This window comes from Parasteatoda tepidariorum, chromosome 9 (genome assembly GCF_982258835.1).
Source record: "Parasteatoda tepidariorum strain Cologne lab strain chromosome 9, Ptep-v5.0, whole genome shotgun sequence".
NCBI classification, from domain to species: Eukaryota; Metazoa; Arthropoda; class Arachnida; order Araneae; family Theridiidae; genus Parasteatoda; species Parasteatoda tepidariorum.
The window spans coordinates 79,145,513-79,171,992 of record NC_141763.1 but is presented as its reverse complement, the minus strand read 5'-3'; positions in this window follow the sequence as shown (position 1 = coordinate 79,171,992).

The window sequence follows — 26,480 nt, the reverse complement described above, 5'->3', positions numbered from 1 at the left end:
ATCTCTTCTTCATGAAAATATTTAATTCATTATCGTAAGAAAATATTTAATTTGCAAGACGAATGATTCTGTTAATAACATATTAATTTCTAATTTAGTTAATTGATGCATCGAGGGATCATTTTTTGAGTCATGAAATTGCGTTTTAAGCAACGTTGAATAAACTGGTTAGAAGAGTTTTTTTTGTAATTTAATTGCTATTTTTTTATTATGCTTCAGCATGTTTTTCCTTTTTATTTTTTTCATTTTATTTTTTCATTATTTTTTTTATTTTTACATTTAATCGAAAAGACAAATTAATCTTTCTAATTTCAACAAAAATATATTCCACTGTTAGAATTTTCAATCTGAAATAACGGTAAAATAACAGGAAACAGTCTGTCCATCCAATCAACTATGAAATTTAGGGTTAGGGGCATTTTTTACCCTTACGGTTTTGAAATCGTTTACAGCCGGTATGGGGAGAATCTGTGAATTCAAAGCTATACGGTTTTACAACCATTTACGACCAGCATAGTTTCTAAACCATAAAAATGAAACTTAAACAGATATTAGAGCTCTGTGGGTACTGCGCCATTTATGCGTGAATGATAGTTTCATATAGACTTCTTATAATCCCAGATAACCAATTGAAGAGTGCAGGACCCTGAAAACTCTTTATACATTGAAAGAGTAGGAGAAATATTTTGCGTCAACGCTGGGATTCGAACTCCTGTACCATGACCGTTCATGAGATAGGCTGATTAGCCCTCTCAGCAGGAGTATATACCCAGCTGCATGGAACAAAATGGCTTCAAAAGGTGAGCCTAGTTGGCGCGGATATAATGCTGGTTGTTAAACCCTATTGGGTAAAAACAGTTAATAAACATTTTTAGCACACTTAATAGTTTGAGTACGCCAACCAGGTGGCCGAGTGGTTAGCGTGTCTGACTGCGGAGCCATTGGCCGCTGGTACGAATCCTGCTCAGGGCATGGATGAAACATCCATCCTTTCTCGCTGTGTTCTATGTCCTTTCTCCTTTGTGTGAATGTGACCCACCCTATAAACGGGTTTGTGGTTGTGTGACGTGCGCAACGCTGTTCCACCGCCGTGGCTTCGCCACAGGTGCCCACTGGTTAACGAGAAGAGAGTAGCAGTTCTTGCATTTCTGTGGCCAACGGGACAAACAACAAGTGCCCGCCGTAAAAAAAAATAGTTTGAGTACCATATTTTTATGGTTATTTGACTGTTTTGGTTAAATATGGTAAAATAACAATTAACTAAATTGTCGATTAATTATTAATTTCTACATGAAAATTTAAACAGTGCGTAAGAGAAATTATTCCTTTATCTAAGCAAGGGACCCTATCAGAAAAGAACTTAAATAGTTTTTATACGCATTTTAAAGAGAGCAAATCACCTGAGAGACAATCTTAATTTATAATATTCATAATTTTTTTTATTAAATTAATGAACATTTCACAGTGCATATATTTAGTGCAAAGATATTTCAGTCATAGATATACAGGATTGTCCTAAATGATTCACCCAGCTTTAAAGGACTACAAGCATATGACGTAGGAAGATGGTGATATACACACACCTCATCAAGTTTCTGACATATACTAGAAATGCTCAATGCGCAAGCTCTTAGTCATTCGGTACACAACTCAATGATAAGCTAATTCCCTCCTTACCTTCAATAGCATGTTCATATATATCTCCGTCATAGCAGCAATGATGTATTTCTGCATTGGGAGTGTATAAATTTATTAAAAGGACGAAGGTTATTTATTCCCATAGCCAATTTGTGAGGTACAAAGTTCATTTACCTCAATGATAACACTGCAGGAACTTAATAACAATCCAATATTATTTTTCAATCAAAGACAGGGTATAGGGAAATAATATGTCTAATTTTGAAACATAAATAACTCTTTAAAAACCTGACGAAAATGAAGTTTATTAATAGTGATAGTAATAAAAGTTTATCTCATAATTTCGTTAATTGTTAAACAAAAGTTTACAAAAAAGCAATTTAAGTTCACAAAGATCAATTATACATTAGGATAAAAAATTGAGGATTGGTTTCATAGGACTTGTAGTCGAAACTTAGTGGCCAGCCTAAACTAGGAATATCAGTCGAGCTTTAAAATGCGAAATTTTCTTCTGTACATTATGTATTTTCCCTTTTTAATGACGTAAATGAGTAAGAGGAAATACAAAAGATAATCTAAGATGAAATGCAAAAAGTAATTACCTCTTCAATGTAATGACTTCGTTCTGGTAAGAGGTAATTGCTTTTTGTATTTCATCTTAAAATATGTTCTTCAAATATTAATAAATATATATATACATTGAAATCTTGCAATGTTATTAAAAAGTTCATAAAAGTTTGACAAGAAACAATTTATATATATTTATATATTTCTAAAATTAATAGCATTTCTTAGATACGAGAAAAAAATCACGAAGAGAAAGATGAAAAACTTTTGCAAAAACTAAACTTTTATTAAATCTTTAATGTTGGTCATTTGATTCCTCAGGGCTCTTAGTTTTTCTTTTATTTCTTTTTTAAAACCTATGAACGAACAAAACATTTATAGTTTCAGTTTTGAAGCATTTTGTCATAGAGTTATTTTTATTAGTATAGATTGCAGTAACGTCAAACTATTTTCTAACAGAAAAAATATAAAATATTTTGATACAAGAGTTCGTTTTAAAAAAAGACTCAAAACTTGAAAAAAAATAAGTATGACGTAAATTGAGAATGGATGAAATTATATCAGGAATTTGTTATCAATAACCTATAAGTAAGTAAAGTATTTCTGGTTTTAACTTTGGAACATTTTCGATCATATTGCCATCTTTATTTTTATTAGTATTTATTGCAGTGATTTGAAAAAAAATGAGATATGAAATATTTTAGTATAAGATATTTCAAAATTTCTTTCAGAATCAAAGGCCAGTTGGCTTACCGTTGTTAATGAAAGAACACCTCTTTTGGGCTAACAGCGCAACTATTAGAAGTCTGCTAATCGCTAGAAAGAAGTTGCTTGGTCTAACGAGTCTCATTTCCAAATGTATTCTGCCTATGGCAGTGTACAGCCGTGGAGGAAAGCACAGGAAGGCATGGACCCTATATGTTAACCGAAAAATGTTCAAGAAGGTTGCAGCTCACTGCCATGATACGGGATTCCTGATACTTCTAGGCACAACGCTGGCAGGTGATCACCCTGTCCAATCGTGGGCTTTCCGGCGGACTTAGACATTTCCAACAGGTAATAAGACACCTCACACTTTGAGAGTTGCTATCTAGTTGCTCTGAAATCACTCTTCTGACATTTCCGCTAGTTACTAAAAAAAATCCTCAGAAATAGACATTATGGAACATATCTTGAATGTCTTGTTCTGAACTGTTTAGAGGGTATCTCAAGTAACTCCTTTACCACTTTCCTTCGAGCATCCTCACAGTCCGTGAATTACCTTACGTATTAGTCAAGACCATACTATACCACTCGATATTTTATCAGATTTGTGCACCAACTTTTTTGGCTCTAAATGTAGGATCATAGCGCAAATCTGGGAAACATTTTACTGCAGATTAATTTTCAAATCTTTTGCTGTCTTCTTTCCGTTTCTGCTTCAAGCACAGTCTGACTTTTACAATGTAAACTTTTGTCATTTACCACAATATACGTGTACTAAAACTTAAAAGTTTTCCGTTTTAGACGAAATTCTGTTTTATACAGTGTCAGTACGAAGCAGAGTTTATTATATAGAAACTGAAACTATTGATGACTTGTACGCCTACCAAATACTCTAAATCTCATACTAGTACATGGTTTAATTTGTCCTTTTGTTACTCATAGAGTCTCTACATCATATCAGATAGGTGTACTAACTTTTTTGGCTCTAAGTGCAAAATCATAACACAAAAGAAGGAAATATTTTTACGTTAAAATAAGTTTCAAATCTTTCGCTGTCTTCTTTCCGTTTCTGCTTTGAGTATAGTCTGTCTTTTTTAAAGTAAATTACTGTTATTCACCACAACATATGCTGAGTCATAAAAAATTCCTCCGTTTCAGACGAAAGTCCTCTTTACAATGTGTCTGTACTGGTCAGAATTTACTACATGGAAATTGAAACTATTGATGAACTTAAAAATGCGCGTTTGCACTCTGTATCTTATACAAGTAAATTGCTTTCCTTGTCATTTTGTTGCTCATAGAGTCTTCAAATCATATCAGATACGTGTAATCCAGATTTTTCGGCTCTAAGTGTAGGAATGTTGCACAAATCAGGAGAACGTTTTTTCTTTAGATTAATTTTCAGATCTTTTTCTTGTCTTCTTCCCATTTCAGCTTTAACCACTTAACGATCGGTTAATTTTCAAGAAAACGGTCATAAAAGTGACTAATTTTTTGACTTTTGTATTTGTATTACGTATTTGATTAGTGCTGCAACTAGTTTAAAATAACCTAACTATCTACAATTACCTTAAAAATATCCTGGTACTGCCACCTGGTGGGTAAAATGAGAAATAAATTAGTTTTATTCTTATTGGCACGTTACTACTGAACACTCCAGCCCGTCAATATCACGGGAGCGAGAAATAGAGGGCGAAACCTCATCCCATCATTTTCACGGGAGCGAGAAGGAAGCAGAGTCAGAATTTAACTAAGTATACTGAAATTTACCACAACATGTGTTGAGACTTGAAATTTGCTTTTGCTTCCGATGAAATTCCACTTTATACAGTGTTGGTAATGGTCAGAGTTTGCTGTACATGAACTGAAACTACTGATGACTCATACATTTATCAAATACTGTGTATATGATACGAGTACCCTGGTTCCTTTTTTTAAGTATATTGAAACCAATTCCTTGTCTTAACTTGTTACAAAAAAATAATAATAACTTCCTAAAATTCATTATGTCTAATTTTAAGACACATCCATTCATTTTAATTAGTTTAAGTCATATTCACTCTATTTACTTTACGCTTTTTTATTATTGTCTTTTTCTTCAGTGGAAAACAATATCAAGGTAACGTTTTCCTCCAATTTACTGATTACCGATCAGATTATTAGATCATGTCTAATTTTAAGACATATTCATTCATTTTAATTAGTTTAAGACATATTCATTCTAATTACTTTACACCTATTATCGTCATTATCGTCTTTTTCTTCAGTGGAAAACAATATCAAGGTAAAGTTTTCCTCCAATTTACTGATCACCGACCAGCTTATTATATCATGTCTAATTTTAAGACATATTCATTCATTTTAATTAGTTTAAGTCATATTCATTCTATTTACTTTACACCTTCTTATTATTGTCTTTTTCTTCAGTGGAAAACAATATCAAGGTAATGTTTTCCTCCAATTTACTGATCCCCTATCAGATTATTAGATCATAATAATCAGATTATTAGATCTAATTTTAAGACATATTCATTCATTTTAATTAGTTTAAGTCATATTCATTCTATTTACTTCACACCTTTTTATTATTGTCTTTTTCTTCGGTGACAAACAATATCAATGCAATGTTTTCCTCCAATTTACTGATCACCGACCAGATTATTATATCACCCAATTAAATTTTAGAAATGTTTTTAATCTTTTAAAAACACATTATAACTTTTATATCCACTCAAGTCAATTCTTTTGTGATGCAGTTGCGAGAATATAATATTTTGGCAATATATAAGAAGGTGTTTTAAACTAGTTCTTTGAAAATTTTATTTTACTTTCAAATGTAATATTTTTAACTTGTTCCTTAAGATTATGCATGAATGAGAGGGTAGAATAAAATTTTAAAATGAACACTGAGTCACGTTTTTGTTTTATTTACAACTGCGAACAATCGGTTAGATTAGAGTTTAAATCTTTGGGAAAGTGTTCAGTAGCGTAGGAAAAGTGATATAAGTGTGAAATGAACGTTACTGAGTCGAGTTAAATTGACAACATTCACTTAGTTAGTTTAATATTTTTTGATAGTACAGGCATTTGAAATAAGTTGAAAAACAATTTTTTAAACATGTATTTTAAAATAACCTCATAAAATTATTTTAATGGTATAGTACATTGAAGGGGATATCTAGGCGAAACAAATATTGTGCGTAGTGTATTGTGAAGACAATCGTTAGTAACTTTTTAGCTGAACTTAGCTGAAAAATATCATTAGTTTAAATACATACTTTTTTTTTAAAAAATTTTCATCCCTCATAGATTAGCTTGATCTATCACTATTTAAACTCTTATAAGTTTGCATTCAAGCATTTGAAACTATTTTTTTAAAAAAAAATTAAATTGTTTTAAAAAGTTTCAATTATACAAATTCTATACTTGGGGATAAATGGAAACTAATTCTTTTTAATGCATTTTTCCATACAGTAAAGAACATTGAATTGGAAAAAAGCAGGTATGTAATTAATGAAATAAACCAATTATATAATTACTGTTTGAGACAATTTTAAAAATTTTCAACTTAGGATAGCTAGTAGTTTGGTAATTAAACTTGTGAAAATAAATTTTTAATGAAATTATTAATTTACAAGCTTACCTTTAACCCTACCGGACCAGGCAGTACACCAGAATGGAATTTTAATCCTTACCAACTTGATTAATTAAGATCAGAATCATTGGAGTTTTGTTTTATTTGATAATGAAGACGCTATTGCTTTCTAAAAGTTATATCTTTAAGTATTAGAGCCTATTTCGACTGAAGAACTTAACTTAAGCTATAAATCATATTCCAAATTAAGGGGTTATATTTAAGCTATAAAAATATTCTATTCCGAACGAAAGGGTTAAACGATACACAATATTAAAATATGAGATCCAAAACTTTATTAAAACTTTCAACAGGTGCTATAAAAGCTAAGAATCAAACTTAAGACAGTGCTTTTAAATCAGTGTCCGATACTAAACCAGAAAAATGGCTTACGTTACTCTAGTGGTAAAGTAACTTTCAGTGATTTTAACTTATAATTAATTTAAAACAGATACACTGTAAAAAAATTTGAATCAAATTACAGCTTGAAGAACCGAGAATTTGGATGCATTATCGGTTAAATCCATTTTTACTGTAAAATGTTATACCGTAATTTGTACAGAAATATTTATTGAATTAAAGTCATTTATTGATTTTAAGGTAATTATTACTGCAAATTTTATGGAACACCAGTCGGTTGTTGTTGTTGTTGACGTATGCCTGTTCAGGCAGAGGGGTGCGATAGTTTTTGTTTTCCAGTGGCGCCATCTATGGCCAAGAATTCAATCTCTACCACACCGTACGTCACGCCTGTTAATAGAGTGGACCCATTCATACATCTATTCATTCATCCACAGATCGTAATTTTGACCTGAACCAGAGAACGATCCATCTCCAATCCAGTACCCCCAGAGGTATTGATTTGTTATGGGAACATGGAGGACTTTGGCGACTCCACAGATTTAACGTGCATCAGTCACTTTACTACACGGAGAGACTTCGACCGGCGGGGAGTGCTGGTACATTTTACTATAATTTGATCCGAACATTTTCATAGTGTAGAAATATAAAACGTCCTATAAGTTTTGTTTGAAAGTGATTAACCGATGATACGTTTGTAATAATCTTTCTTGATTTACTAGGTAAAGGAAAATACCTAGTCAATCTTAACAAGTGAACAAATTACACATATACGACTACTGTTGCATTTAACTAAACTTGAACATTGTAATCCTGTTGCAGGACTTTCAGCTCTTAAACTACCTTTTGAAATAGTGAATATTTATATTTTATGAATATTTTATTCAGTGAATATTTCATGTATTAACTTTATTTATGTGAAATAAACTAGTAAAACGAAGATAAACTACACAGTAAAGAATTTCAGATCAAATTACTGTTCAAAGTACCGGAACTCTGAGTGTCTGTACTTTTTGCCGTAAAATCAATTTCTATCGGAACATGTCACGGAAGAAATATCTGATATGCCATAATTTTCAATAGTAATAATACCATAAAATCATTGAATCACTCTCATCAAATTATTATTAATGTACAAATTACGGTATAATATTTTACGGTAAAAATAGATTTTACAGTAAAATGAAGTTTAGAGATGATGCCCTTAAAGTGCCGGTACTTTGCACCGTACGATGGATCCAGAATTTTTTTACAGCGTACTCTTATATTCATGTAAAATATTTATTTATTCTTATAAAATTAAAGACGTAATATAAATTGTTGTCAAATAGAAAGAAATTTATCCAGTTTTACACCACTCCACATACAAGTACGTATTTTCTGAAATAACTGCGCATGCTCGTAATCAGTTTATTTTAACTTTCAGTCACGTCATAATGTATGTAATACGTAAACGGGAAAATGCGAAAATAATATTGGAAATATTTAGGTCTGACACGTTGCTTTTCGTACGTTTTTGCAAGTTTTCTAGAGGACCTAAATTGTTCTGTTGTAATTTCGTTCACGTACGAGAATTTGCGAGACACTACGGGAAAATGCTGAATCTCTCTAATGTCTTCTATTAAAAGTAGATAATCTCTTATAAAATAAATTAACATTAAAATATGGTTTCATCAGGCCCGGACTGGGATCTAAAATCGGCCCGGGCATTTTAGAGATATCGGCCCTCTACTTCACATAAACACCGCATGCGCGAAGCGTACGCGGCTGCTAATGTATCATTTTTAGGCATTTTTTACTTATAAATTCTCATGATCGTATGTTAATTTATCGAAGTAAGAAAGTAGATAAAAATTGCTTAATGATCCTTTATAGAATATATTTCAGTTTAAAATACATGGTTCTTATGAGGAAACATAGGTAGATAAAATTAAAAAGAAGGTGAAAGATGAAGAGTAAATAAAATATTTATTATACTGCACATACATGAATGATTTATCTAAACATTTTTTTAAAAATGGATTTAATGCTTCTTCAAAAGTCATTAAATTAAAATTTAATTTAATGACTTTTGAAGAAGCTCACTATTTTTTGCCACTTTATCAATTATGTCGTCGCTATCTAAGTTCATTAATAGATATTTTTCTATTGCCATAACCATGAGAGCATTCAAGTTATTCGAAGATAAAGTACTCCTCATTCGATTTTTAATTACTTTTAATGTGGAGAATGATCTTTCACAAGCCACCTGACTTATTGACAATGTTAGTAAAAATTTTAATGCTAGACCAATTAAATTGTAAGAATTGGTCAATAAATTGAATCTCTGTAATATCTTGTAGCAACAAATAACACAATTTTTGCACGCACTGCTTGTCTCACATTTTAGACTAATTTATTCTTCTGTTTCCAAAGTAAAGTCGTTATTATCTTCATTTGAATGATCTCTGATTATTTTATAATCTTCTAAGTCAGAATTTTTCAGTTTCCCCCTATGTAAAGCTAAATTTCTTAGTTCAATCCGCAAATTTTCACCTATAGCTGTTTCGTCAAATTTTAGCAAGAGTTTGCTTAACTCATTTAGTTTGCCAGATTGAAGCTTGTTAAGACTTGTTAAGACGTATTTCAGGAAAACGTTTCGGATCTAGATGGGAAAAATCGGCGTACAATTTTCCATTTACGGGAAACCGGCGTTCCATTGACGCTGCAACTGTGCTGAAAATAATGTTATGGACGTTTATCTCAAATGCAGTGGTTTCATCATAAAAAACTGTTTCATCCGACGCTGTCTCATCCGGCATCAATTTTCTTTTCTTAAATATTTTTTGTGGAAACTTTGTTTGAATTTCTATTTCAGTTTCTTCAAATTCCTTATTTGCGCGAATAATAAAATCATCTGTAACTTTTTGCACACCTTCAAAATCTCTCACTATTTTTTTTAGTTCTGAACACGTTTGTGATACCAATCCAAAAGCTTTTAAGATGTCTAAACCGGAGGTTTGCAAATATTGGGAAAGTGGTGTAGCTAATTCAAATATTCTTACATATTTTGGCGGTGATTACTGTTTCATATTTGCAAAATGATTCTAAAACTATTTTTGCCTTTGCACGGATGTCTGGCTTGAAATTTGAATTTTATAGCATAGTTTCTAAACTTGTAATCAATGTGACATATAACGGCTTTATAGTTGAATCTGAGTTTGAAAATGAACCAAAAATTTTCTTTAATGCTGAATAATTGAACCACCAATGTGTTTCTCCTATAGTTGCGAGCCTTTTTTTTTTATTTCCGTTCTCGTTATTTAGTTCCCAGATGCTCATGAGTTGGTATGATTCACGGAAAAATACTGCGACGGTACTTAGTAGGCTGAAAAACGATGCACTTTCAATTAGTGCCTTCGTGGTAACTCCTAAAACTAAATTTAAGACATGTGCATAACACCAAACATGAATTTGACCAGGGTACTCATTGGAAAGCCATGAAGGAAATCCTTGATATTCACCTTGCATATTTGCAGCCCCGTCAGTTGAATTACCGATGCACTTTGTTATATCTATATTACAAGACTTTAAAACTGAATCTACTAAAGAAAACATATTCTGTCCGGTTGAAGATTTACACTCTACAACAGCGAGAAGTCTTTCATATACACGATCGTCTTTCACCTATCGTACTATAATTGAGCATTGATCTTTGCATAAAATATCGTGTGCTGTATCCACTTGTAAAGAAAACATACCAGCTGCTTGTACTCCCATACTAATATTCCGTTTTATAAGTTGTTCAATTGATTGAATAATTTTATTAATGGTGGATTTGGAAAGAAACGTTAACAAAGACCCTCTGCCTTTACACTTTTGTGACTCGTGAAGTTTTTCACTGCTCTCAATACAATCTTTCAAATGGTCTTTCAAAGTAAGATCATATTTGCTAAGAAGAACAACAAATTCCAAAAAGTTTCCATGATCTACGGACACGTCTTCCAGAGTATAGGCAGCTTCTAGCTTATCGCCTCTGTAACTTAATCCTCATTTCCCAATAAATTTAATAATATCTATTATTCGTTGCAAAATTTCTCTTCTTTTATCGTACTTGTGCTCTATGTAAAAACATTTGATTGCAGAATAGCAAATTATCAAGACTTGCCTTGTTATCTCTTAAAAATATGCTTCAGCACAATTATGGTGTGAAACACTTCGCTCATGTTAATCGACTCTGTCATGAACATGCCTTCTATCTTCCATGCCTCGTGAAAACGGAAATGAACTAACTCAAGGTGAAGATTTTTTATTTCAGATCGATTATTTGCTCCATTCTCGAAAAAAATAATGGGTGGCACGCATGGTCTGAATCACCCTGTATATTAAAACAATATTATTACTACATATATCACACATATGTTATTTAACATTATTATTATTATTTGAGCAATACTATTTGAAGTTCATGCAATGTATTAAAAAAATTTTTCGCGCTGCTGGTTCGGCTCAACCGGCCCTCAGGCCAGACCGGCCCATCGGGCGTTTGCCCGGTCTGCCTACTGGCCAGTCCGAGCCTGGGTTTCATACTATGCGATAATATTTGAAAAATGTGGTATAATTTTATCATGATCCTTTAGAGCATGGTATATTGTCATAAAAACCATTAATTAGATTGAATTTACTTTACAGTTTTGTATTTTTTGCGAAATGTTTTGTAATAAGAACTATAGTTTAGAAAACTGGAATTACCGGCTAACTGTGATCATATAAACTAAAAGAATGTCAATTGAATAGGGTATGAAGCTCATGTTTTGGTTTTATTAACCTAAATTATAATTTTTTTTTATTTATTTTTTTAAAGTTTTTTTTACTAGAAATTTTACACAGTACAGTAATTTTGCCAGAATTTTTTCCTCGTGTTCCATGAATGATAGAAAAATAATAAAGATTTGAATGGATAAAAAATGCCTGTATTATTTAATACGCTTAAAATTTAATATCATCATCTGAAATCATTAAAATAAATTACTATCACTCTAAATTAGCTTCTTATTTATTTAAAATAATAGCGAATGTTAATGAAAAATAAATTAAAATATTTAGAAAACTCATTCAAGAATAAACTTTTTTTCCCTTTATACTTATCGCTAAAGCAATTTATTTGACGATTCATGTAAGCTTTCATAAACAAATGTTTAAAAAAAATTCTTAAGCTAAAATTTTTTTATCGGTTACTTTGTAGCTAATATTTACAAAGTTTTTGTTTCGTAGAAAAGTTTAATTGCATCTAGTGAACCGTTTTCTTTATAACTTTCTTTTGAAATGATTGATAGCCACTCATGAACAAAAACATGTTTTCTCGAAACTAAATCTGATCTACAATACACTTTTTAAAACTTTTAATTCGAAAACTAAAAGAATAAAGTGTTATAGTCTTGTTAAAAACATAAATTTTTGAGTGTTAGTGTTTATTATATATAGCACCAAATAAACTAAACCTTAATAACTTATGTACGATTATGATGTTCTCGTAAAAATGAATATATTAGTTTATGGTTGAAACTCTTCGTATTTTAGGCGTTTAGATTGGTTATTATCAATTAATGAAATTCAGTTCAGTATTGGTTTCACGAAGTTCAAGAATATGATATTATGTTCTCATGCTATTAATGAGAGTGAAGTTTTAGTAGATACAATGATAGTAATTAAAGTAAATATTATCTGCGATGCTACGTTGTAAAAAATTACTGTATATTCCTCAGGAAAAAAATATTTTTTACAGAAAAAACTGTTTAAAGAGATAAATACAGATTTTTCTTATTTTTAATCATTACCACGCACTACTAAAAATTTAGTTTTTTAATAAACTTTTTCCGTTGGTATAAAGCTGTTTTTCGCTGTCAATGGATTAAAACTGTCAATTTAAATTCTATCGTTTGTCTTTCAGCTCAGCTTACCGTAAGCACACTTAATCTTCTTTGTTTTCAAATCATTTTGCGGATATTTCCTATACTTGCTTTTACTTTTCTGAAATTGTTTTATGGTTTAGAACTTCTTGTATTTAAAATTGCAAATTGGACTGAATTGATTGATACTCTCTGAATTGATACTCTACTTTTCGGAATTGATACTCTACATTTCTGAATTGATACTCCACATTTCTGAATTGATACTCAATCTGATTATTATCTGTCCTTAGATATAATTTTTCTGTTAAATTAAGATACATTTTTAAGATACATTCTGACTTTCTCGGAGCTCCACTCCCGTTTTAACAGGCTTCGTGATCCTGTGGCCCCTCCTGTTCATCATTGGTATCAGTGCAACCGCCCAGGTGGCAGCCTGACCCTTCAGTGCAGCAGGCGGGATCAGACGGTTATATCAAGATTTCGAAGCGGTCACCTAAGAACTATGTTGTTCAGTAATGGTTCAAGAGTTTTCCCTGTTTGCACTAAGTGTAACGACCAACAAGCTGCTCCTGAACATATATTTCAATGCCTAAATATCTCTAAAGTGGACCTCTTTTCAGATCCACTTTTTGTTACAGACTTGCTCAGAGTCTCTGGAGTCATGGACTTGGTTTAGCTCCACTAACCGTGTGGGCCAGCAACAACAACAACATTTTTAAGATACAGATAGCATTAAGATACATGTAAGTTAAATTAAGATACATTTTTAAGCGGTGGACCAATAAAGTTTTAAGCGCATTGACACTTAAATGTGACTTCAATAAGTACGTATTTTTAAGATAAAGGCAGTTTTAGATTTTTCTCCATATTGAGACACTAGAGTTGCGGTAGCTCAGGGGACGGAGCACTCACTTCCCATTGAGGTGACATAGGTTTAAAACCCAGTGTTGACAAGTCAAGCGAATTTTGCTCTCGGACCGCACCGTCCGAAATGCTGGCATAGTTATTTTATAATTTTCTTTTTATTTTATTAAAATGACAGAGTTTTTATTAAAATAACATAGTGGAATGGGGCTTAATTAGTGTATCTGGCTGTTGCACCTATCGTAAGAGGTGGGAATACTAGACTTTTTGGTAACAAACAGCTTTACAGTGTTGCATACAAAGTATCGTAATCTAATACTCCAGAGTCACAAAATGGCTTTTTTATATAGGCTTGGTCGGTTTAATAAAATTCTGGTTGTTTAACCGTATATGTGAAAGCAGGTAATAAACGGTTTTTGTCACAATTAACAGTTTGAATAACATCTTACTTATGTTTATTTTACATTTTTGTTGAAAATTGTAAAATAACAATTAATAAATTGTTGTTTAACCATTTTTTCCTACGACATTTCTAACAGTGTATAGTAAGATAAAAACCTAAAACTGAAACACAGTACATTTGTGGAGAGATTTAGGAATAAATTGGTAAAATCACAGAAGATAAAAAATAATAATTACATAACTTCATGTTAAAAATGAAACTATGTCTTTAATATATGCCTTTAAAATACAGGTTACAGATTACAGAGGATCTTAATGATAATTTAGTAAACGCATTAGAGATATAAAAAATTACTAACTACAAATTTTTATGATAAAGTTGAAGATATGTCATTATCTGAACTTAAAACATCAGGCAGATTATGAATGTAGAAGGTCGTAATAATAAATTAACAAAATCACTAGAAATGTAAATAGAAACTAAAAAACTTTGTCATAAAATGGAAACTATACCATTAATATATCAAGATTAAAATGAAGATTATAGCGGTGATAAATATTTGATAAATTGGTAAAATCACAAAAGGGTAAATAAAATTATAAAACTTCATTATAACTTTGAAACGATATCATTAATAAACGTACTTAAAACAAGAAAAATATGAAAATTTTAGGATTTTACTATGAATTGGTAAAAATAATGGTAGAGAACATCAAAACTTGATTATAAAACTCAAACTGTGTATCATTAATACTGATGCTTAAGACCAACAAAAACATTGAACCCCTTTTAGAAATTCATTTCAAGCTTCTTCAGAGCAAAAGTGATTTCTAAAAAAATAAAGGTTTGAGGTGTTAGAGATTTTAAATGAAGTCAATATTTACCGTGCAACAATTTTGAAAAATGGCATATTTATACTCAAAGTTTGTTTTTGTTTGCTTTGCCTGAAGTGTTAAGGAGGCATAATTTCTTTCAAAATTTAGAAACTATCATTTATCTTGCACCTTATAGCTATTACTTCACTTATTTTCTGTCTAAAGCTAATATTTATGCAATGAATAATTGTACACCTAATAAAATATTAAATTTTTAAAAAAGATTTTTCGATTCTTCAAAAAAATTTTTTGACGCTTAAAATTTTTAAAGCTCTCCACTCATTTTAAAGACTTCCACGCTATTTAAAAAAACTTATCGCAATTTAATGATGTTTATTTATTAGCATGAGTAAATATTTTCAAACCCTTATTGAAGAGAATATTACAAAAATGCTAATTTAACTTATTCTATATGTCTGATTTGTTGTCAATTTTTATAGTTGTTAAAATGTATTTTTAAAATGTATTTTTGAAAAATATTCTGAAGAAATTCGATAACTGTTGCTTAAATTATAGCACATAATTAAAATAAGAACCTTCAATTTTATAATATTCAGCTTTTTCAATCGCAATTTTTTTTAAACAAATGACAAAAATGGTAATCTACTTTGAGACACACTTACTTCGCACATGGAGTGAAAAACTCTGGTTAAGTTACCTTGTTCTACACTGTAAAAAATCTCGGTTAATGTTTATCCAATACTTGGTGCAAAGTTTGCTAATTGCACCATAAATAGGATAAATCAAAAATTATTTTATCTAGGTTGCACCATAAATTGGAAAATATGATCAAGAAATGCGTTTATGGCGCAATCGATTGCACCAAACTTTCGTACTATGACAGGCACGTGACCGATGACTTATTTTGTAGTTGTTGACAAGATGGACGATTTTGTTGTTGAATCTTGATATCATCTCATGCAAGTTGTCTTTGAAATTGTCAATTTCTTTGAAGGTAAGTAAACTTTTCTTAATTATTTGCATTAATTACAGTTCATTTCTTTAATATCAACTTTAAAAATTTTGTTGTCTGTTCTGAAAGTGTTAGCTTCAAATTTCTTATAGAAAACTGTTTCGTTGTATGAATAATTAAATATTTTAAAATCTATATTAGCTCTTTTTCAGTAAATAAGGAGATATAACGGTTTTATGTGCACAGAAAGTGCATTTACAGTTTATTTGGCTAAAGGAGCATAGCTTTCCGCCAAATTCACTGCTGTTGAAAATTTTCTAGGTTCGTGTTTTTATTTCATTCCACCGAACAAAAAAATTCGTATGTGCTTTCTGTTAGGATTAAAACTTTTTATCAATATCTCTGCTTCTGTTTTGATTTTCATGTTCTATTTTGCTCATTTTCGTTTGTAATGTCACATAATTACACGAATTTTGGTCTATACATTCTAAAGTGCTTCTGTTGTAAAATTTTCAATGCAAATTATTCACCTCAAATTAATACTAACCGTTGTCATGGAAACTAAATTTCTCTTTACGTTCGTTGAGCGCACGAGGTAGGAGAAAAACATAGTGGGTAATATTGGCGTTAAAGAAAACAAAGCTATATATTGTTTTTAATTCGCCAAGAATACCTTACTGAAATTTAGAACAAAACACCGGCAAGAATAAGATTTGTTTTAGAACAATTAGAAACAAGCTGATTTCTTATTATAGTTTTTTCTTAAAATATATTTTATTATTCATATTTTTTAACTAAGAGAAAAAAATTTCAATGAAACAAAGTATTGTATTTAAAAAGATAATAAATATATTTTTTTATTAAATACATATAAAAAAATACTTTGATACTCATAGATACTCTGCTTTAGATACTTATTTTTCTATGTTTTTTTAATTTTTATTTACTTATTTTATTTTTTTGTAGCTTTAAATATATTAATTTAGCCCACATTTGTGTTTTGCAGGTGAGGGGAAGGATAATATAACCATGAAATTGAACGTTTTCATTGATCCTCAAAAATGTCATACGTATTCTTTATAATATTTACAGTTGTTTTTGTTTTTTTAAATAATTTTTTTTGAAAAGTTTCATTTTAATTATAAAAGTGAAAAATTTTTTATTCTGAAATATATGTGCTTTTATGAAACAAAAGACCTTTAGTTAAGAAGGCAATCCTCACAAACAGTATACATGTGGAGTTTTAATACTATCCACATGAATACTGCTTGTGTGTTAATCAGCAGCCAGATTCCAGCCTCTTAGACTCAACATGAACTCTTTTATCTATACAAGTGATGATCAATTTGTTCATTTATTATTTTAACTGTTAACAGTTCCTTCAGCAAAATTTTTACTGTGCCGCTCTGCATAAAATTCAATTCACAATTTCTCAAGTGGAGAAATTCTATTTTGGTGCTTTAGCGCATTTTAACAAAAATAATAATATTTTAAAATATCAATATCTTCCTTTCCGGGATCTTTGTGGGTGAAAGGAGGCATGAGATAAAATCCCCCCCCCCCTGTATAAATAGTTGGTCCTGACATTTTTGTTTTTGAAGGTAGTGAAATGTTTTAAAATTTTTTTTCATGAGAACTACAATTTCTCAATTTTCTTTATATTGTATTTTAAAAATAGTAATTAAAATATGACTTGCTTTGATTTATCTTTCTATGTTTTAAAAAAGTAAGGATTCAAATTTTGCTTCTTCTGTACATTTTATTAGCATAAATTACATTATTTTTAATCTTCTTTCATTAGCATAAAGGTACCAACAACTTCAATGATTTTAATTGAGAAAGAGACACAGGAAAAAATATTGTAATACCCAGTGCCGAACCAATTGATAAAAATATTTATTCTGCCAAAATCACCAGAATTCCAGAAGGTTATAAACAGTTTTTTCACACTTGAAAAGTGCTAGTTTCAAGAACAGCTTACAAACAAGTAATGCGTATAGTTTCAAGTTTTGAGAATGAAGAACCTATGCTCGGAAAAACAATTATTCTTTTGTAAATAGACTCCAAAATTTTATTTGTGTGTAATCTTTTTAAATCTTGTTGTGTTTTTTACAATCAACTAAAAAATGTGATATAGTTAAAGTAATAGCACCAGAAAATCTATGATAATGAATATGTAATAAAATTATTGTTTTTTCTCCAATACTCACCATCATTTACTAATTTATAGAAAAAAATTACAGTATTTTTTTTCCAAACTGTGGGAAATTTTACTCTTTTTATCAAGTAGTAAATTATGCTTGTAAAAAAGTAATTTAGCTATATTGTGGATTTTAATTCAGATGAGGCAGAATATATCAGGAAATTTAGTATCTAATTAAAATACAGAAAATTATTTTCAGATGATCCCAAATTTCAAAACTCTAAACATTGAGGCATAACATAATTTTTATTTTAAATTACTGTAAATTTAAAATAAGTTTGAATTGAATGCACTCTCTTAGTAACAAAAACATACTATCGATCATATTTCTGAGTGAATATTTTGTATTTTTTTTTAAATGAAATGCTGTGATATGTATAAAAAGTATAATATATTTAAATTTTAAGATTTTGCTTAAAAATTATTACATTCTGTCTATGTATACAAATATCAAAGTGATTGTAAATGAATAAATTATGTTTAAATATTGATCTGTATATTTTTGTTAATATTTCCAATTTATTTCATTATTTTCACATTTCTTAATTTACTTCAAATTTAATATTTCCATACGCCAATGTAATTAATATTGGAATGCTTCCTTAATTAGAGATTGGGGGTTGACCAATACAATATTCGTCTACTTTTTTACATAAATGTTTACTTGTAAAAGTATTATTTTCATTTTCAAATAATAAAATAATTTCAAAATACATAGTAATACGAATTTGTTTCAGCCTAAAATTAAAATTATTTTTATTTATATGGGGTATTAACTCTATAGCATCTGTTCGTGCTTTAAATGAAATGCAAAAAATGATTCAAATTTTACATCAATTGAATTAATCATTGATAATTGAATATCAATTTGAAGAAAGAAAAAGTTTTTATATGAACGAAAATATTTTTAAAGCGTCAAAAAGCAGATAAAGTTAGCATCATTAATAAATATTTATAAAAAAAAGAGAAGATAATTTAAATCAAACTATAATTTAATTATTTAAATATATAAAAATTCAAAAAGTTATTTTTATTTTAGATGTATTATTTAATATATATATATATATATATATATATATATATATATATATATATATATATATATATATATATATGTTACATTACACATCTAAAATAAAAATAGTTTTTTTAATTTTTATAGATTTAAATAATTTAATTATAATTTGATTTAAATTATCTTCTCTTTTTTCAATAAATATTTATTAATGACGCTAACTCTATCTGCTTTTCGGCGCTTTAAAAATATTTAATAATGGTGCAACCTTACCCTTCTTTTTAACACTTTAAAAATGCCTAATAATGGTGCAACCTTCCTCGCTTTTAGTTCCCTTCAAAAATACCAAATTATGCTGCAAACTTCCTCCATTTTTAGTTCCCTTCAAAACACTTATTTTTCGTGCAACCTTTCGCCGCTTTTAGGCTCTTTCAAAATTCCGATTTTTGGTGCAACCTTCTCTCGTTGTTTGGAACTAGTTAAAGCACCAATATATAGTAAAACTGAGCACGACTTTATGTAGCCAGCAAATGAATACCAATGTTTGGTGCAGCATAGCTCGAAATTTTTTACAGTGTATGGTAGTTACATTACTGCTAAAGAACATAATTCTGGTTAAAAAATATAAATATGATTACGATATTTATAAATCATTTATTTGCTAATTTTCCGTTCGTATGGTGACAATTTTCTGAAATTTCAGATTCTCAAAATTATAGATCTTATTACCAAGCAATTAGTAAAAAATACAAAAACTGAAAGTAAACTTAACCAAATTAACGATATAAACGGTTTTATGCCATGCTCTTACGCATCATGATAAAACTACCAAATTTTGAAATATTTAAGAAATTTTATCACGTATTATTACACTATACTTTATGGTTAATTTTACAAAAGTCATTACCAAAGCACTCCGGTAAAAAACTTTGTGTTTCGATAGAACCAATAATACGATAAATTTTACCATATTCTGGTAGTTTTGACCATACATTGAAAATTTTGCATTACACGTTTTTACTATTGGGTCAGTTTCAATGCTAGTTTTAATCATTTACGTATTTTAGATAAGATCATCATTAATTTAAATATTTCATAACTTCATCACCCAACTCATTTTTAACAAATAATGATTAGTCTTTTTGTTAGAATAAAGTTGAACTCCATGTAAGCAATTTAAGCATTATCTCAAATGTTTCTTTGATGATAGTTTATTTTACTAATAATATTTCCATTCAGTTTTTTCTGTGTTTTCAAATTAAATGTTTTTAAATGTTGTTAAATGTTGTAGGGGTTTTCAAAAGGCGACTACACTGACTTTTGCTCGTTTAGTGTTAAATTATGAAAGGGTGATTTGAATATTTCAACAAGGAACTCGTTAAAAAATTAATTATTTTTAAACTTCAATGAAATGTATCTCAACTACTATTGATTTTGCCAATCTATAACTTGATAAACATAATTGGGGCGGATCCTACAGTTCCCCAACCCGTGACGAGTTTTTGAAATCTCGCCAAACTAGATTCCAAGCTAGATGTTACAACCTTATTGCAAGTTATTTTATTAATAATATTTTAATAAATTTGTAATAATTTAAATTGTTTTATAATACTAAAAAACAGCATTGATCCGAATAATAATAGCCAATTTGGCGAGACTTCAAAAAGTCGCTAAGGGTGGGCTATTCTAGGATTTTACCACATAATTGATTTAGAATTTGAAACATTTTAGCAAGCTAAATATTTTACTCATAAGCTAAACACAGACAATTTATTTTATAATTGACTTAATAAATTTTTGAATTAAAAAAAATCTCGGAATTTTACTTATGGAAGGATTTACTCGAAAGGATTACTTATTTAGTCAATAATTTCGTTATCTCTGAAAAACATGACAGAGAAAAAAGTATATTCTATAGTTCGTTCACCAGAAGTTGAGACTTGGCTCCACCTCCTGGGACGCAGAGTTCATTTCAGCGCGGGAGTTAGAAGAGAAACATCTCCGTTGTTGAAATTGAGACAACCCTTAATTTGCGCCAAACACGAAAAGTGAATTCTTTTTCAGTCACTTACTTTGCTTTATCATCTATTATACATTTTGTTACACTAGCTAATTAAATATAGTTTAAATTTAAAAACTTCTGTACTCCCAGCGAAATGACTCATAAAGGACAAAGTATTCACTCAAAAGAAAGAAATATCATAAAAAATGGTGCAAAATATCATCAAATTTATGAAATATTTATTGTTAAAAAAATGCACATAAAGTTTGCGAAATAAATATTTTTGCTAAACGATCGCCAAATAGCAAGATTGTTCAGGATTGCTCACAGCCTTCTCCCAAAAATAGCGAAATAGTATCGTCGCATACCACGTGATGAAGGCGGAGCCAAGTGCCAACTCCTGGTGAACGAGCTATATTTATATTTTCTAAACTATTAAGTGATTTTATTTACTCTGTTATTTATAGCTTTATCTGTTATTTATTACTTTTTTATTTATTCTGTTATTTATTGCTTCTACTTGCCAGAAAGTCTGTTTTTAAAAATTGTAGCTTTCATAACCACACATTAAGCAAAAAATACAAAACTGAATAATAAATTTAACTGAACAAATAGTTTTGCCATCCTCTAAGGCATCATGATAAATTACCAAATTTTACCACACTTACCAAATTTCATTACATATTGTAATTATTACATTATATATTATATTATTAATTTTACCAAAATAATAAGCAAAGCACTTAGACAAAATCTACCGAACATTTTAGTGTTCTCTTAGTACTATATACATATTAATTTTTACTATATTCCGTTAGTTCTTACCATACTTTTTTTTCTCATGAATGCATCGATATATCATGCTAACAAATTTTAGGTATTGAGATAATGCTCTCATATATCATATATTGAATATAAATGACGTGTAGTTTTCACATTAATAACGAAAAACAATTTTCATATTTTTTGTCAGATCTTTTTGAAACCCAAAATGCATAAGCAAATTAATAGATCACAACTTTATTTGTAAGAAATTATTTTTTGAAATCTAGTACTTTAAAATCTTTCCCTAACAAAGTTCATCGTTTAATTCAAAAAAAAAGTTAAATGATTCATAAATGAAAAGTCTTAAAAGGAAAAGTTTGCATTACAAGATGAATAATCAATAGAATAGTCGATGCAAATTTAATTTATTTTTATAATCGTTTCATCAAAGAAAATTAATTATAGGAAAAAATTATTAACCATATTAAAACCATATTAAATATGGATAATTTATTTGCAAATTTCGTGAAATCGTGGAATGGGTTAAGTAAATTGATTGAATTCTCAGATCCAGTTAACCAGATTCCAGATCTCAAACATACTGGTAGCAGGGAAGAAAGGTAGCATTTAAGAAAGTTTATTAAACATTAAAAATTTATTCATATCAAATGGTTCAAACCGTTTTAAACAGCTCTCTCTTCTACTTTAGACAGGGTGGGGATATACAAATTTGTAACTAGTTTTAACTTTTCTAAAAAATATTTGTATCTTTAATTTTTTGCCAATCCGTAAAGGTAATAATAAAAATATGATCATTTATCAATATTACCTTTTTTAATTTTTCAAACTTTCTGAACTTTATGTACTTTATGATTAAAAAAATGCAGTATTCAAACGACAAAACCTAGATAAAAAAAAGTTTTTAAAGAAATCACTCAACTTTCATGATTTTTGTATGTATCAAGATTTTGAAAATCAAAATTACTCAAACTATCTGCATTTAAAAATTGAATTTAATGTACTTGTTTACTTAATGATGCATATTATACTTAGATTAAAAATTTAAAGGTTTTCTTTATACAAAATCTGAGAATTTATTAATTTTAAAGTGCACCCAGTGTTCGATGATATATTTTTCAGTCAGTTATTAGTCCTTGAAAGCAAGTAAGCAAAGAAGCAAGCAGTATTTAGCTCCTATTATAGGATATAGCACAAGTATACTCGGATATAGCTCATATCCAAATGATAGATTTGTTATAAGTTCTTAATTTTTGTCATATCTCCTTTTATAATAATATTTTTGTTTTTATTATGCAAGGTGTATACAGTTCTAAATACATAAATGCTTTCATAAACTAAAAATTAAAAATCAATAAAATTGTATAGATTGGCAATATTTTACGTCATGCAAACTAATCCTTCGTAAATGACTATCAGGAATGACTTTTTTCTCATGAAATCCCTAAGTAGATAAAATATTTTTTTTTTTAAACTGAACATATTATTTCAAAACATTAAACTCTAGGAAAAAGGTTCGCAGAAGACGAACGGTAATTTTATGAACGGGATACATTACACAGCGTTTACGAGTCATTAACTTCAAATTTATGTATCCAACTACGATAACTGTTGTTAACGTTGCATAATTGTGATGGGACGGAAGCCTTGATATGTTTGAAGAAAACTTTCTACGTGAAATTTATTTTAACATTAATTAGAAAAACTACTTTTTTTTAAAAAAAGAATACTTCGGAGGCATTACACAATCAGTTAAAATGTATTTTACTATGTTTTAAACGACATTAACCTAATAATTTTTAATTTAGCATTTCTATGATTCCATCAAACCTAATATTTTTTTTCCAACAATGTTCGAATAAATTTATTTCTTCAAATTCGATATGAGAATACATAATTATGAAATATTACAATGTTAGAAAAAGGGAGAGGTAGGGTATTATTTCTCTGATAGAAGATTTGAAATGTGTTAAAACAAAATAAAGTTCAAATCTAGTGCGACCTTATTCTGACGATCTTATTCTAGTGGGACCTTATTATCGTATCGTATCCTACCCTATCTGGACTGCTAAAAAATTTTAACCGCGTTGAAACAAACTATCATGAAAAGTTACCTCAACCTGCATCTGCTACTGACCTCTACCATATTATTGTACATACTTGCATAGTATCGCATCTTATCCTATTTACGCTGCTAATGAATTTGAACAGTGTTGAAACAAACTGTCATTCAAAGTTACCTCAACCTACATCTGCTACTGACCTCTACCATATTATTGTACATACTTGCATAGTATCGCATCATATCCTATTTACACTGCTAATGAATTTGAACAGTGTTGAAACAAACTGTCATTCAAAGTTACCTCAACCTACATCTGCTACTGACCTCTACCATATTTTTGTACATACTTGCATAGTATCGCATCATATCCTATTTACACTGCTAATGAATTTGAACCGTGTTGAAACAAACTATCAATCCAAGTTTCTGCAGCCTTATTCCGGAACTGTTATGAACCATATCGCACATCGTGTATATTATTGTATCGTGTGCTATCAACAATGTTAAAAAATTTGAACCGTGTTGAAACAAACTATCATGCAAAGTTACCTCAACCTGCATCTGCTACTGACTTCAACCATATTATTGTACATACTTGCATATTATCGTATCATGTCCTATTTACACTGCTAAAAATTTTTAACCGTGTTGAAAGAAACTGTCATTCAAAGTTACCTCAACCTACATCTGCTACTGACCTCTACCATATTATTGTACATACTAGCATATTATCGTATCATGTCCTATTTACACTGCTAAAAAATTTGAACCGTGTTGAAACAAACTGTCATTGAAAGTTACCTCAACCTACATCTGCTACTGACCTCCACCATATTATTGTACAGTCCGCAAAAAGAAAAAAGATATCACCCTGAATAACTTTCGTCCGAATGATCGGATTTTCACGAACTAAGTGTCAATCTTAATGGTTCCTGGGGGTGACCTCAAATATGCTAATTAATTAGTGCTAACTATTAATGAAGTTACGAAATCTGACACAAAAACGTACTTTCTCTGAATAAACATAAAATTTTTTTTGCATATTTGGAATCCAGACACTTGAATTAGGGGGGGTAGACAAAATTTTGAAAAAATTGGGTCACAATAAACGTTTATATATTTGGCGATAGTCTAGAAAACCGCCAATAAAAGTCGCCAGCGCAAATTAATATTTTAAGGTAACCCATTGACTGATTCAAAAGAAGAAGACTTAATTTCACTAGGTTGCTAAGCAACCAATTTCTGACTGTAAAAAATTTTTTAATTTAATAGAAATATCTCAAAGTTAATAGAAAATATCTCAAAGTTTCTAGGATATAGACAATTTTTAAGCTAATTTCTGTCCAAAATGCACTTTTTTTTAATTTTAATCTCTTTTGGAACGAAAATTTGAATCGATTTATAAATTATTTATGATTTTATAAGTTTTTAGAATTTAAATACATGAACTTTCTATCTGATATTATTTAGATTATGTTGTTTTTGCTATAAAAATTCGAGGATTTCATACTAAAATCAAATTAACATTACTTATTATGGAATAACATTACTTATAATTTTAGGGATAATCATTTTCTCAGCTTTAATCGAGTGTTCTAGGCAAGAAAGTTTGAAGAAAAAAAAGTGCTTGAAAAATAAAATGTATATTGTATAGTAATCCTAATGCGCATTCACAAGGTTTTCTATAATTCACGATATTTCTTTTTTCTATAACTCAAGGAATTGCTGAATGTTTAGTGGTATTTTAAAAGCACTGAAATATGTTATGTTTAAGAATAAGATATTGAAATAATATGTTGCATATTGTAAGATTCATTGTTTAAAAAATCGCTTCATTCGCTTAGGTTACAAGGCTTTCTTTGAATAAAGACGATTAGCAAATACCATCCTCATCTTTCGATACATTCAACTTACATTCGCAAATTCACCATAAAATGTCGCGCAGCATAATTCTTCAAATACGATTACAGCTACATTTACCACCAAATACTGCTACTATGATTATTTTTGTTTTCTTATATATGTTACCGGCAAAGTATGAAACGCCGGTATTGAGTAGAATGCCTAAGCATTCTATACAATGCCGGATGTTTTTAGGCAAAGTATGAAATATAAGAGGTATTACATACTTTCCCTAGGCATTCTATGGAATGATAAATGTTATTTAGGCAAAATATGAAAAAAAACATACTGATGAGGTCATTATGTTATATTAATGATGTGCATGTTACTGTGAATGACCGAAATCGGTGGTTCTTGATTTTCACCGGTGAATGTTGACAATCATATAGTCGCATTGGTGAATGTCCGAAATATTTATTACATCTGATTTGATATTAATTTATTCGTGGATATAATTACATTTATTCGATATTGTAATACTTACTGACGATAGATTAGAAGAAACATCAGTGTTTGGAGTATCAGGCTAATATATATCGGGCAATGGCACTGAACCTTAACAAAACATTGGTGTAGGATATACCGGGCAAATGTATACCAGGCAGTGACATTTGACCTTAAAAAAAAATCAGTATCTGGTATACCAGGCAAATGTGCCCG